Consider the following 12771-nt stretch of genomic DNA (forward strand, 5'->3'; position numbering starts at 1 on the left):
ATACATATTTATTTTACAATTTCATGGCCAGTGTTGCCAACTCCTCAATAAGGAAAGTAGCTATTGGCCGTCCTAAAAGTCGCTAAATGACATCATCGCCTCATTTGCATAATTACGCCGTAGGAGAAAGGAATAGGGGAGAGATATTCCGCTCGAATGCAGCTGAGATAGTCTCCAGTGAACCCAAATGGGACAAGCGGTATGGATGGATACGAAGGGAGTTTAAAAAGATGGTAATTATTGAATGGAACTGCATATGACCTTTCTTCTTTTGAATATTCATTGTTGTCCTTTAAATTTAAGTAAATTGTATTCTACATTGTTAAATGTTAGAGCAGGGGTCTAACATTTATATATGTTATGGTTTAACAAAGGGAGTGACGGCAAACGGACACCAGATGGCAGTAATGTTCATAAATGTATTATATATATAGTCAATGTATATATAAGAATACTAAACAATACTACTGAACTATATAATGGAGTGTGACAAAAACTCAAGAGTGTATGGTGTAAGACTAAGTGTGTAAATTAACTGAAGTGTGTGTTACCAAAGTGTTGACGAGAGCGAAGGAACGAGGAAGTCCATGGGGGAGGCAGGATCAGGGGCGAGAGAGAGACGTCAGAGCCCAGGGGCGAGCGAGGAGTCGAGGAACGAGGGAGGCAGTCGAAAATCCAGGGGAACGGAAGGAAAACACTGCTGAAACACGGGAGAAGACAAAGGACACATCAAGCCACGGAGAGGAAACAAAAATAGAGCATCAAGCTTCGCTTATGGTTCACCATATGAGAATTTAGTTCCTGTGCCGATCCTTGGGTCCACTGGTCCTTTATTGAGCTTGCCCTCATCAGTACCAGGTGAGCAGATTGGTGAGTGAGCGCAGGCTTGTCGCTGGATGGGCGTGCTGCGCTCAGCGTGAGCGGGGGCGCTGTCAGCGGGTCCTCTAGGTGGTCCCGCAGCGGAGGAAGACGCTGACTGCGCGTGTGCCGCAACAATATAAGCCTTATAACAAAGGCAACACATGATGTAAATATTAGCCTACTATCAAAATGACTGTGAGTCACAGGTTGACGCAAATCTTCGTTAACAGAAATGTTGAAATATGATATTTATTCTGCAAATTTTTACAATGTTAGAAAAACGGAGGGTTCTCCATCATCATAGCCACCATTAAAAAAAAAAATACTAAAAAACTTTAAAACATATATATATATTGTAAGTATACACTTTTATAATTCCAAGTTTTCCTAATTTTCTACTTGTGGTATGGTAAAACGTTGGATAGCAAAGTGATGCATGGACTTTATGTTCCATAGCTGCAAGACTATTCTTTTGTAAACCACTAGATGTCAGCCTTATCAAAGGTTTTATTTGTGTAGCGTGGCTGTGCTGAAATGGAACTGTTAACTTATGAGCTATTAAAACTATACACAATGCTTCTCCTTCCCTGACATAACACAGCTCAATGTTTGCTGATGTGGAGAAAGATGCAAAATGTGGAGGATGTGGCATTCCATGAAGCTACCAATACCTACACTACAATGTGTTTTGCAATAAAATGGGTTGTTAATTTTCAAAACCATTAAAACCAAGAGTTGGGATATTCTTATATTTCATGTATTCCTCATAAAACATGTTAGTGTCATGAGGCCATTTTGCATTTTTATGAATTTTTTCATTAATTTTAACAAAGTTTTTGTATCACTACCCCACTCTTCCACAAGTGGGGTCAATAGTGACATCAAGCAGTTCCTATGGAATCTTCTAAGAACCTTTAATACTTTGAAACTCTGACTGTCCCTCTTACTTATCTGATGTCATCTTTTACATCAGATGCAACTTTGACTGTCAATAATGTCCCACTTACACACCTAAAGTCATCTTTCACATCTGATGCAACTTTTACTGTCAATAATGTCCCACTTACACATCTAATGTCATCTTTTACATCTGGTGCAACTTTGACTGTCAATAATGTCCCACTTACACACCTGAAGTCATCTTTCACATATGATGCAACTTTGACTGTCAATAATGTCCCACTTACACACACCTGAAGTCATCTTTCACATCTGATGCAACTTTGACTGTCAATAATGTCCCACTTACACACCTGAAGTCATCTTTCACATCTGATGCAACTTTGACTGTCAATACTGTCCCACTTACACATCTGATGTCATCTTTTACATCTGATGCAACTTTGACTGTCAATAATGTCCCACTTACACATCTGATGTCATCTTTTATATCTGATGCAACTTTGACTGTCAATACTGTCCCACTTACACATCTGATGTCATCTTTTATATCTGATGCAACTTTGACTGTCAATAATGTCCCACTTACACATCTGATGTCATCTTTTATACCTGATGCAACTTTGACTGTCAATACTGTCCCACTTATACACCTATAGTCATCTTTCACATCTGATGCAACTTTGACTGTCAATTAAAAAAAAAGTCCAGTACCATTGATAGTCACACACACACACTAGGTATGGTGAAATTACCCTCTGCATTTGACCCATCCCCTTGTTCCACCCCCAGGGAGCTGAGGGGAGCAGTGAGCAGCAGCGGTTGCTGCACTTGAGGATCATTTTGGTGATTTAACCCCCAATTCCAATCCTCGATGCTGAGTAAATGAGGTCGCATTTTTATAGTCTTTGGTATGACTCGGACAGGATTTGAACTCACGATCTACCAATCACAGGGAGTACACTCTAACCACAAGGCCACTGAGCCACTGTGACTGTCAATAATGTCCCACTTACACATTTGATTTCATCTTTCACATCTGATGCAACTTTGACTGTCAATAATGTCCCACTTACACATCTGATGTCAGCAGTCTCACCACCCATCCATCCATCCATTTTTCTACCGCTTGGGGTCGCTGGCGCCTATCTCAGCTGCATTCGGGCAGTAGGCGGGGTACACCCTGGACAAGTCGCCACCTCATCGCCACCCAGGAAAGGGTAATATCTGATCCGCTAAAGCAGGGGTCACCAACCTTTTTGAAACCAAGAGCTACTTCTTGGGTACTGACTAATGCGAAGGGCTACCAGTTTGATACACACTTAAATAAATTGCCAAAAAGAGCCAATTCGCTCAATTTACCTTTAATTAATAAATCTACATATATAAAAAAAAATGGGTCTTGCTGTCTGACATTCCATTGTACATTTTTTTTTACCTTTTACGGAAGGTTTTTTTTTGTAGAGAATAAATTATGAAAAAAAACACTTAATTGAACGGTTTAAAAGAGGAGAAAACACAAACAAAATTAAAATTAAATTTTGAAACACAGTTTATCTTCAATTTCGACTCTTTAAAATTCGAAATTCAACCGAAAAAAATGAAGAGAAAAACTAGCTAATTCGAATCTTTTTGGAAAAAAATTTAAAAAAAAATTTATGGAACTTCATTAGTCATTTTCCCTGATTAAGATTAATTTTAAAATTTTGATGACATGTTTTAAATAGGTTAAAATCCAATTTGCACTTTATTAAAATGTATAACAAATTGGACCAAGCTATATTTCTAAAAAAACCAAATCATTATTTCTTCTAGATTTTCCAGAACAAAAATTTAAAATAAAATTCTAAATACTTTGAAATAAGATCCAAATTTGATTCTACAGATTTTCTAGATTTGCCAGAATCATTTTTTTGAATTTTAATCACAAATTTGAATACATATTTCACAAATATTCTTCGTCGAAAAAACAAAAGCTAAAATGAAGAATTAAATTAAAATGTATCAATTATTCTTTACAATAAAAAATAAATACTTGAACATTGATTTAAATTGTCAGGAAAGAAGAGGAAGGAATTTAAAAGGTAAAAAGGTATATGTGTTTAAAAATCCTAAAATCATTTTTAAGGTTGTATTTTTTTCTCTAAAATTGTCTGAAAGTTATAAAAAAAAAAAAAAAAAAAGAATTTATTCAAACAAGTGAAGACCAAGTCTTTAAAATATTTTCTTGGATTTTCAAATTCTATTTGAGTTTTCTCTCTCTTAGAATTAAAAATGTCAAGCAAAGCGAGACCAGCTTGCTAGTAAATAAATACAATTTACAAAATAGAGGCAGCTCACTGGTAAGTGCTGCTATTTGAGCTATTTTTAGAACAGGCCAGCGGGCGACTCATCTGGTCCTTACGGGCGACCTGGTGCCCGCGGGCACTGCGTTGGTGACCCCTGCACTAAAGACTGTAGGACGACATAAAACTAATGCAGTAATTCCAAATACTGTAACATCTAGAAGATTTTACATTCTTATGGTTGACTCTATTGATGTAAAAACAATGGCAGGTGCATGATACTGGTTGGTTAAGTTTTGTGTTGTATGTTTCGGTATTTGTGTGAGTCAAATTTCATGTGACTCTCCTGCCAACATGGCCACCAAACACAAGTAGTCATGTGACTCTCTTTCCAACATGGCCACCAAACACAAGTAGTCATGTGGAATATACCTGGAATATGAAAATATTACAAGTCTTTGTTTTAAAGACTTTGAAGAACAAGAACCCGTGGGGTCATTTTGATGCATCTAAGGGGTAAGTGAAGGAGATTTTTTACTCTATTTCTTATAAAGAGGTACTGTGTCCGCACTACAATCAACAATATTGTACAATATACAGTCCTGCAGGGTGAAATGATAAACTATTCTGGCTTTCATAGCTGACAGACCTGTTGTAGTAGGAATCTACAAACCTCGTTTCCATATGAGTTGGGAAATTGTGTTAGATGTAAATATAAACCGAATACAACGATTGGCAAATCCTTTTCAACCCATATTCAGTTGAATGCACTACAAAGACAAGATATTTGATGTTCAAACTCATAAACTAGATTTTTTTTTTTGCAAATAATGATTAACTTAGAATTTCATGGTTGCAACACGTGCCAAAGTAGTTGGGAAAGGGCATGTTCACCACTGTGTTACATCACCTTTTCTTTTAACAACACTCAATAAACGTTTGGGAACTGAGGAAACTAATTGTCGAAACTTTGAAAGTGGAATCCTTTCCCATTCTTGTTTTATGTAGAGCTTCAGTCGTATTTTAAGCTTTAATAATGCGCCACACATTTTCGATGGGAGACAGGTCTGGACTGCAGGCGGGCCAGGAAAGTACCCGCATTCTTTTTTTACAAAGCCACGCTATTGTAACACGTGCTGATTGGGGCTTGGCGTTGTCTTGCTGAAATAAGCAGGGGCGTCCATGAAAAAGACAGCGCTTAGATGGCAGCATATGTGGTTCCAAAACCTGTATGTACCTTTCAGCATTAATGGTGCCTTCACAGATGTGTAAGTTACCCATGCCTTGGACACTAATGCACCCCCATACCATCACAGATGCTGGCTTTGGATTCTTGCGTCGATAACAGTCTGGATGGTTCGCTTCCCCTTTGGTCCAAATGACATGATGTCGAACATTTCCAAAAACAATTTGAAATAGGGACGGCATGGCACAGTGGAAGAGTGGCCGTACGCAACCCGAGGGTCACTGGTTCAAATCCCACCTGGAACCAACCTCGTCACGTCCGTTGTCCTGAGCAAGACACTTCACCCTTGCTCCTGATGGGTGCTGGTTGGCGCCTTGCATGGCAGCTCCCTCCATCAGTGTGCGAATGTGTGTGTGAATGGGTAAATGTGGAAGTAGTGTCAAAGCGCTTTGAGTACCTTGAAGGTAGAAAAGCGCTATACAAGTACAACCCATTTATCATTTTAAATGTGCACTCGTCAGACCACAGAACACTTTTCCACTTTGCATCAGTCCATCTTAGATGATTTCAGGCACAGAGAAGCCGGCGCCGTTTCCGGGTGTTGTTGATAAATGGCTTTTGCTTTGCATAGTAGAGCTTTAACTTGCACTTACAGATGTAGCGACCAACTGTATTTAGTGACAGTGGTTTTCTGAAGTGTTCCTCAGCCCATGTGGTGATATCCTTTAGAGATTGATGTCGTTTTTTTAATCAGTGCCGTCTGAGGGATCAAAGGTCACGGTCATTCAATGTTGTTTTCTGGCCATGCCGCTTACGTGGAGTGATTTCTCCAGATTCTCTGAACCTTTTGATGATATTATGGACCGTAGATGTTGAAATCCCAAAATTTCTTGCAATTGCACTTTGAGAAACGTTGTTCTTAAACTGTTTGACTATTTGCTCACGCAGTTGTGGACAAAGGGGTGTACCTCGCCCCATCCTTTCTTGTGAAAGACTGAGCATTTTTTGGGAAGCTGTTTTTATACCCAATCATGGCACCCACCTGTTCCCAATTAGCCTGCACACCTGTGGGATGTTCCAAATAAGTGTTTGATGAGCATTCCTCAACTTTATCAGTATTTATCGCCACCTTTCCCAACTTCTTTGTCACGTGTTGCTGGCATCAAATTCTAAAATTAATAATTATTTGCAACAACAACAAAATGTTTATCAGTTTGAACATCAAATATGTTGTCTTTGTGGCATATTCAACTGAATATGGGTTGAAAATGATTTGCAAATCATTGTATTCCATTTATATTTACATCCAACACAATTTCCCAACTCATATGGAAACGGAGTTCGTACAATATTATTATATTTGGAGTTGCTTTGGCATCAAAAGAACGATCCACAGCCACCAAAGTCTGTTCCTTAACTCTTCAATTTCGACTCGTCAAGCTCAATCAATACTGAGTTGTCGACCACAATAAAAAGCCATCGCCATTGGAGCCTTCATCGTACGAATCACCATGGCAACGGCAGACTGAGAAATGACGACCTTCTTTACCCTCCTGCAAATGAATCTTTTCATGCGTGATTAGGGTGACTATGAACAAATTTTTAGGAAGAAAATAAGTACGTACTTAAAAATAATAGAATACAATTGGCATGAGGGACAATTGCATACATTTTGAATACAGTAGCTTATAGACTTATTTTTCATCTAGTGCTGTTGACTTATTGATACTTTTAATCAGGGTTAATCCCCGGATATTATCCACTTGCAAAATAACTTTTCTAAAATGAGCTAAATATTCAGGCAATATTGCATATTTATTGTCGGAATATGATTTTTTTAATGTACCATAATTTTCAGGCACTAAGGCGCACTTAAAATCCTTACATTACATCATTACATTTTCTCTCTCTCTCTCTCTATATATATATATATATATATGTATATCCATCCATCCATTTCCTACCGCTTATTCCCTTTTGGGGTGGCGGGGGGCGCTGGTGCCTATCTCAGCGTGTACACCCTGGACAAGTCGCTTCCACATCGCAGGGCCAACACAGATAGACTGACAACGTTAAACATTTGAAGTTATATTTATTATTTATTATATATTGTCCCTGACTAAATTAGAGCCCCAAGCAGAATTTATTTGAAGGCCCACTTGTGTCAAAAATATTTATTTTTGTACATTTAAAAATTTATGTGAAACGATTTAGATCAGGGGTCCCCCAAATTACCGCCCCATAGCGTCCAAAATCCGGCACGCGGGAAGTCCCAAGTTTTAAAAAAATGATACAAATATTTTTTTTAGGATTAATATTTTTTTCCAATCTGTCCTTTCTTTTTCATTTTGTACCGCTTGTTACTCTCGGTGTCTCCTAGCATATTGTCTAAAGATGCATTTACCCATTGCACTTGGAATGCATACATATATATATATATATATATATATATATATATATACATATACATACATATATATATATTTTTTTTTTGTATACACACATATATATATATATATATATTTATATATATATATATATATTTTTTTTTTGTATACACACATATATATATATATATATATATATATACATTAGGCCAGGAAAAAAACACAAGAGGCTATATCATCCCTACAAGCCTGTTTTGCAGGTTTCCCTGCTCGTCAGGGGATTTAACAGGCTTGTAGGGATGATATAGCCTCTTGTGTTTTTTCCTTATCTAACGTATATTCTGCTCTACCCCGGTATTGAGCACTGTATAACGGATAAAACCACAGAAACCTTGACTATATATGCATATATATATATATATATATATATATATATATAGTGTCTATATATATATATTCATGCATATACATTTACACACATATATATGTATAGATATATGTGAATATACATATATATATAACACACAGCCCGGCCCCCTGACCACATTTTTGTAACCCAATGCGGCCCCCGAGTCAAAATTTTGGGGACCCCTGCACTAAAGCATTAAAAAAAAACTAAAACAATTTTGAAACAACAAGATTTCACGGTAAAAAAAAAAAAACAGCAGCTCTTTTGCATGAATTTTACCGCTAAAAACAGTGGTCTTGTTTCTCCATTCCATTCCATTTATTCAATGTTTCTATATGCTGTAAATAAAAATAAAACACTGCTTTTACTGTAAAATTCTGGTGACTGAGCTGCCAATTTTTAAAGTAAAATGTTTTCTTTTTTTTTCTTTTTGTAGCATATGTCAAAAAAATATATTGTTAATCTACTATATATTTATACATGTATATTCAAAAAATAATTATTGTTAAATACGGCCCTCTGAGGCAAACCGTAACTGAGATGTGGCCCTCAATGAAAACCAGTTATATTCACAATAATCATACAGTTCATGTTGGATCCCACACGTCTTGCAGGATTATTTGCTGACTCCAATGTGGGAAGAAACGTCACGCGAATACTTAGTAAAAATGGCAGAAAATAGTGAAAAGGTGTCAAGCGTGATCTGGCCTTACATGCAGTACTTAAAAATAGGGTAAACATTTTGGCACGGAGAGTGTGACATTTTCCAAAATGTACGGGGAGTTAAAGGTATGTAGGTCAGGTTGGAAAGAGCACATGTGATCTATAGAAACGTGCGGGAGAGTATTTATTTTTATTTTTTTTATTTGACTATTCAGTAATCACCTGGCTTAGTTAATAAAGCTTTTGGACGTTCAACTTTAGATCGATTACTAAAATAGTGTTTGTCGTCAAGCATTAATTTATTGTGGAAAAAAAAATCACAATTTATAAACAATAGATTGTGACCATTTGGATGTTTTTTTCAAACTGTTAGCAAAGTGTTTATTTTGGCAGAATAAGGTCAAACTTGCGGACTGATGACATTCAAATTGTTGCCCGTCAATTGGCTGTCGTCAATAAATGTGTCTAGAAAAAAAAATGTACGCAAAATTTACACCGAAGTATGTCCTGTGCACTCAAAGAAGTGTGTAAAATGTAGATTTAAATCATCACAGGTCAAATTTAAAGGGAGAATAAATGTTAGCTCTGAGTTATGTTTACGGATGGTTTAGTACAGTGGTTCTCAAACTTTTTTTCCCCCCCAAAGATTAGATAAAAGCTTGGCTCTGCAAGTACCACCGTAATGGCCTACATTAGAATACAGTAGCGTAGTAGGCCTAAGTATTCACTAAAGGCCTACTGAAACCCACTACTACCGACCAGGCAGTCTGATAGTTTATATATCAATGATGAAATATTAACATTGCAACACATGCCAATACGGCCGGGTTAGTTTACTAAATTGCAATTTTAAATTTCGCGAAATTCCACAGTATTTTGGACGTCTGTGTTGCTGAATCTTTTGCAGTTTGGACAATGGAGACGTTGGGAACGTTGGCAAGTATGAGTCGTCAAGCTCCGTTCATATTAAACTCGCGTGCCGCACCTACATTAAATTGTCATATCAAAGTGCGGGCCGCATGTTTGAGACCCCTGGTATACACAAATGATTGAAAATGAGTCATTTAAAAAATATCGACAAATAAATGTACTTTTGGTCAACGTACTTTCCCTTTTTTTTTTTTTTTCAATTTTCAGCAAAGCACAAGTAGATAGTTAATTGGGCATAATCGTCAAAGAGGTTATATTTGAACCACGAGCCATAGTGACAATGTGATTAAAACATGAGCTTATGCTGAGGCTTTTATTTTGACACTTAATTATACATACGTTGGAATCAGCAAACTGATGTATGATTGGTGTGTTATATATTTCATGCTGCATAAATAAACATCCTATAATGACTTAAAGCAAAACATATGAACCAGTTTAAATTGTTTGTTTAACAGTATTACGGCAGTGTTTGTGATCCCAGAGTGCAGAGCGGGGGAAACCATGTGCAGGTACAAAGAGTCTTAAATTGAAGAATAGTGTAAAGACTGCCGGAAATGTCCCTTCGTGGATGCATGGACATGAATACAGCAAGAGGTAAGAAATAACGAATTTATTCTTAATAACGAAAAGGAGCTCTGAACAGAAACACTGGAGCTAATAAAAAGGCAAACCAAAAAACGCTAGTAGGAAAACTAGGAGGTACAAATAGACAAACTAAAATGGCACGTAGGCACAAAAGGAAAAAAACAAATCATCAGTGTGTGGACTGGAAAAAACACTCAAGGGCTTAGCGTGAGAAGCTAGCGGGAATATAAATCAATCAATCAATCAATGTTTATTTATATAGCCCTAAATCACTAGTGTCTCAAAGGGCTGCACCAACCACTACGACATCCTCGGTAGGCCCACATAAGGGCAAGGAAAACTCACACCCAGTGGGACATCGGTGACAATGATGACTATGAGAACCTTGGAGAGGAGGAAAGCAATGGATGTCGAGCGGGTCTAACATGATACTGTGAAAGTTCAATCCACAATGGATACAACACAGTCGCGAGAGTCCAGTCCAAAGCGGATCCAACACAGCAGCGAGAGTCCCGTTCACAGCGGAGCCAGCAGGAAACCATCCCAAGCGGAGGCGGATCAGCAGCACAGAGATGTCCCCAGCCGATACACAGGCGAGCAGTACATGGCCACCGGATCGGACCGGACCCCTTCCACAAGGGAGAGTGGGACATAGAAGAAAAAGAAAAGAAACGGCAGATCAACTGGTCTAAAAAGGGAGTCTATTTAAAGGCTAGAGTATACAAATGAGTTTAAATAATTGCGTGAAAGCAAATGATCAAACGTACAGTTGCGTGAGAGCAAACTATGAACCCAGAAAGAATAAACAAAGAAGCCTGGCTTATATAGAAGGGTGATAATTAGTATCAGGTGTGCGGGGACCGAGACTAGCAGGTGGGCTGATGAGTACCACGGTGACGGACTAAACAGGAAGTAAGTGGGTCAGAAGGAGAACAAAAAAAAGATGGAAAAATAAACAATGTGAAGATCCGAGTAACGGATCGCAACAAATAGACTGACTTCAATGACAGCGAAAGCAATTCATGTCCTTAAGCATGGCTGTGGAGGGGGTGTGGCCTGCGAGCCTGCCGCGGAACGGCGTGTGCCAGGACCGGCCTCGAAGACAGCGACAGGTGAGTGGATGGCCCAGGTGGGCCTTGTTATCTAATCACCTGTCGCCTTTATTAGCAGCAGCCAGCATGAGACATGGGGTTTGAAGTTGGAGTGAGAGACAGAAGCAGAAAAACATTTTTCTGGAAATCTGGGCTCTCGTGGCAGCGTGTGCTGGTCCGAGGAACCCACTAGAGGGCAACCTCTACGAATGGCATAATCTAAGTAAACAACACAAAACATTTTGCATGTAGCAAGCAACGATCCAGCGCCTAATGAACGCTGTGATTGGTATATAAAGCTCTCTGACTAGAGCGTCCTGAACACCAACAAGTGTGCTCACTCAGCAACAAGTGGCAACCAAAAGGAGGAAAGAAATAACAACTAAACATAGAAAAAGAAGGAATGTCCTGCAGTAAATATAAAAATGGGACCCATTATCTCCCTGATTGACACTCAGCATCAAGGAGTTGGAATTGGGGGTTAAATCACTAAAAAAGTATTCCCGGGCGTGGTCACTGCCGCTGCTCACTGCTCCCCTCACCTCCCAGGGGGTGGAACAAGGGGATGGGTCAAATTCAGGGAATAATTTCACCACACCTGGTGTGTGTGTGACAATTGTCCATACTTTAAGTTTAATTTTACCAGGTCATGATAGTTTGTATGTTATACATTATTGCTGTGAATACAATTATGATGATAATCATTTTAAAAAGGAATTCACTGACCAAGATACTTTTGTTTTATTGATACAAACTTTAATCATGACAAAAGTAATAACATTCTCACATGTATATACTTCACTTAAAATGTAGTCATTGTTCACAAAAATGCATTATTCACAAATAAGGCCGATAATAAATCAGACCAGAGTGCTACATGGCAAACGTTTCTCAATGAAGCCATTAACAAAATACTAAAAAACAAATGATATTTAACAGCAAAGGACAACCTCAAAACTACAAAATAAAATTTAAAAAAAGTTTAACTTTTAAATGAAATATGCACTTAATATCGCTATTTTCACTATTAAGAATATAATAAGTCACAAAGAAAACCAATACAAAACAAGGCATCAAGAATGTCAAATTACAAAGATTTATTCAAACAGCTGGGAGTTATTTTACAGCTTGTATTAAAAGCCACATGCACAAACGAGTTCTTACATACACTTCATTGTCACAAAAATAAACTACTGCCACACCGCAAACTGCTCCAAAAATACATATTTTTTTAAAGTTTTTGCACTATAAAGCAGTTGGTCCCCAATCTTTTTGTATCCGCGGACCGGTCAACGCTTAATAATTTTTCCCGCGGCCGCGGGTGGTGTCCTTCTTTGTCATAAAAAAGGGACGTTTTTGTCATGAAAAAAGGGAGGTTTTTGTGGTTTTTGCACGAATTGTAAGTGTATATTTTGTTTTTTATGTTGATTTAATAAAAGAAAAAAGAAAAACATTTTATTATTATTTTTTT

Source organism: Nerophis ophidion, linkage group LG13, assembly GCF_033978795.1.
Source record: "Nerophis ophidion isolate RoL-2023_Sa linkage group LG13, RoL_Noph_v1.0, whole genome shotgun sequence".
NCBI lineage: Eukaryota > Metazoa > Chordata > Actinopteri > Syngnathiformes > Syngnathidae > Nerophis > Nerophis ophidion.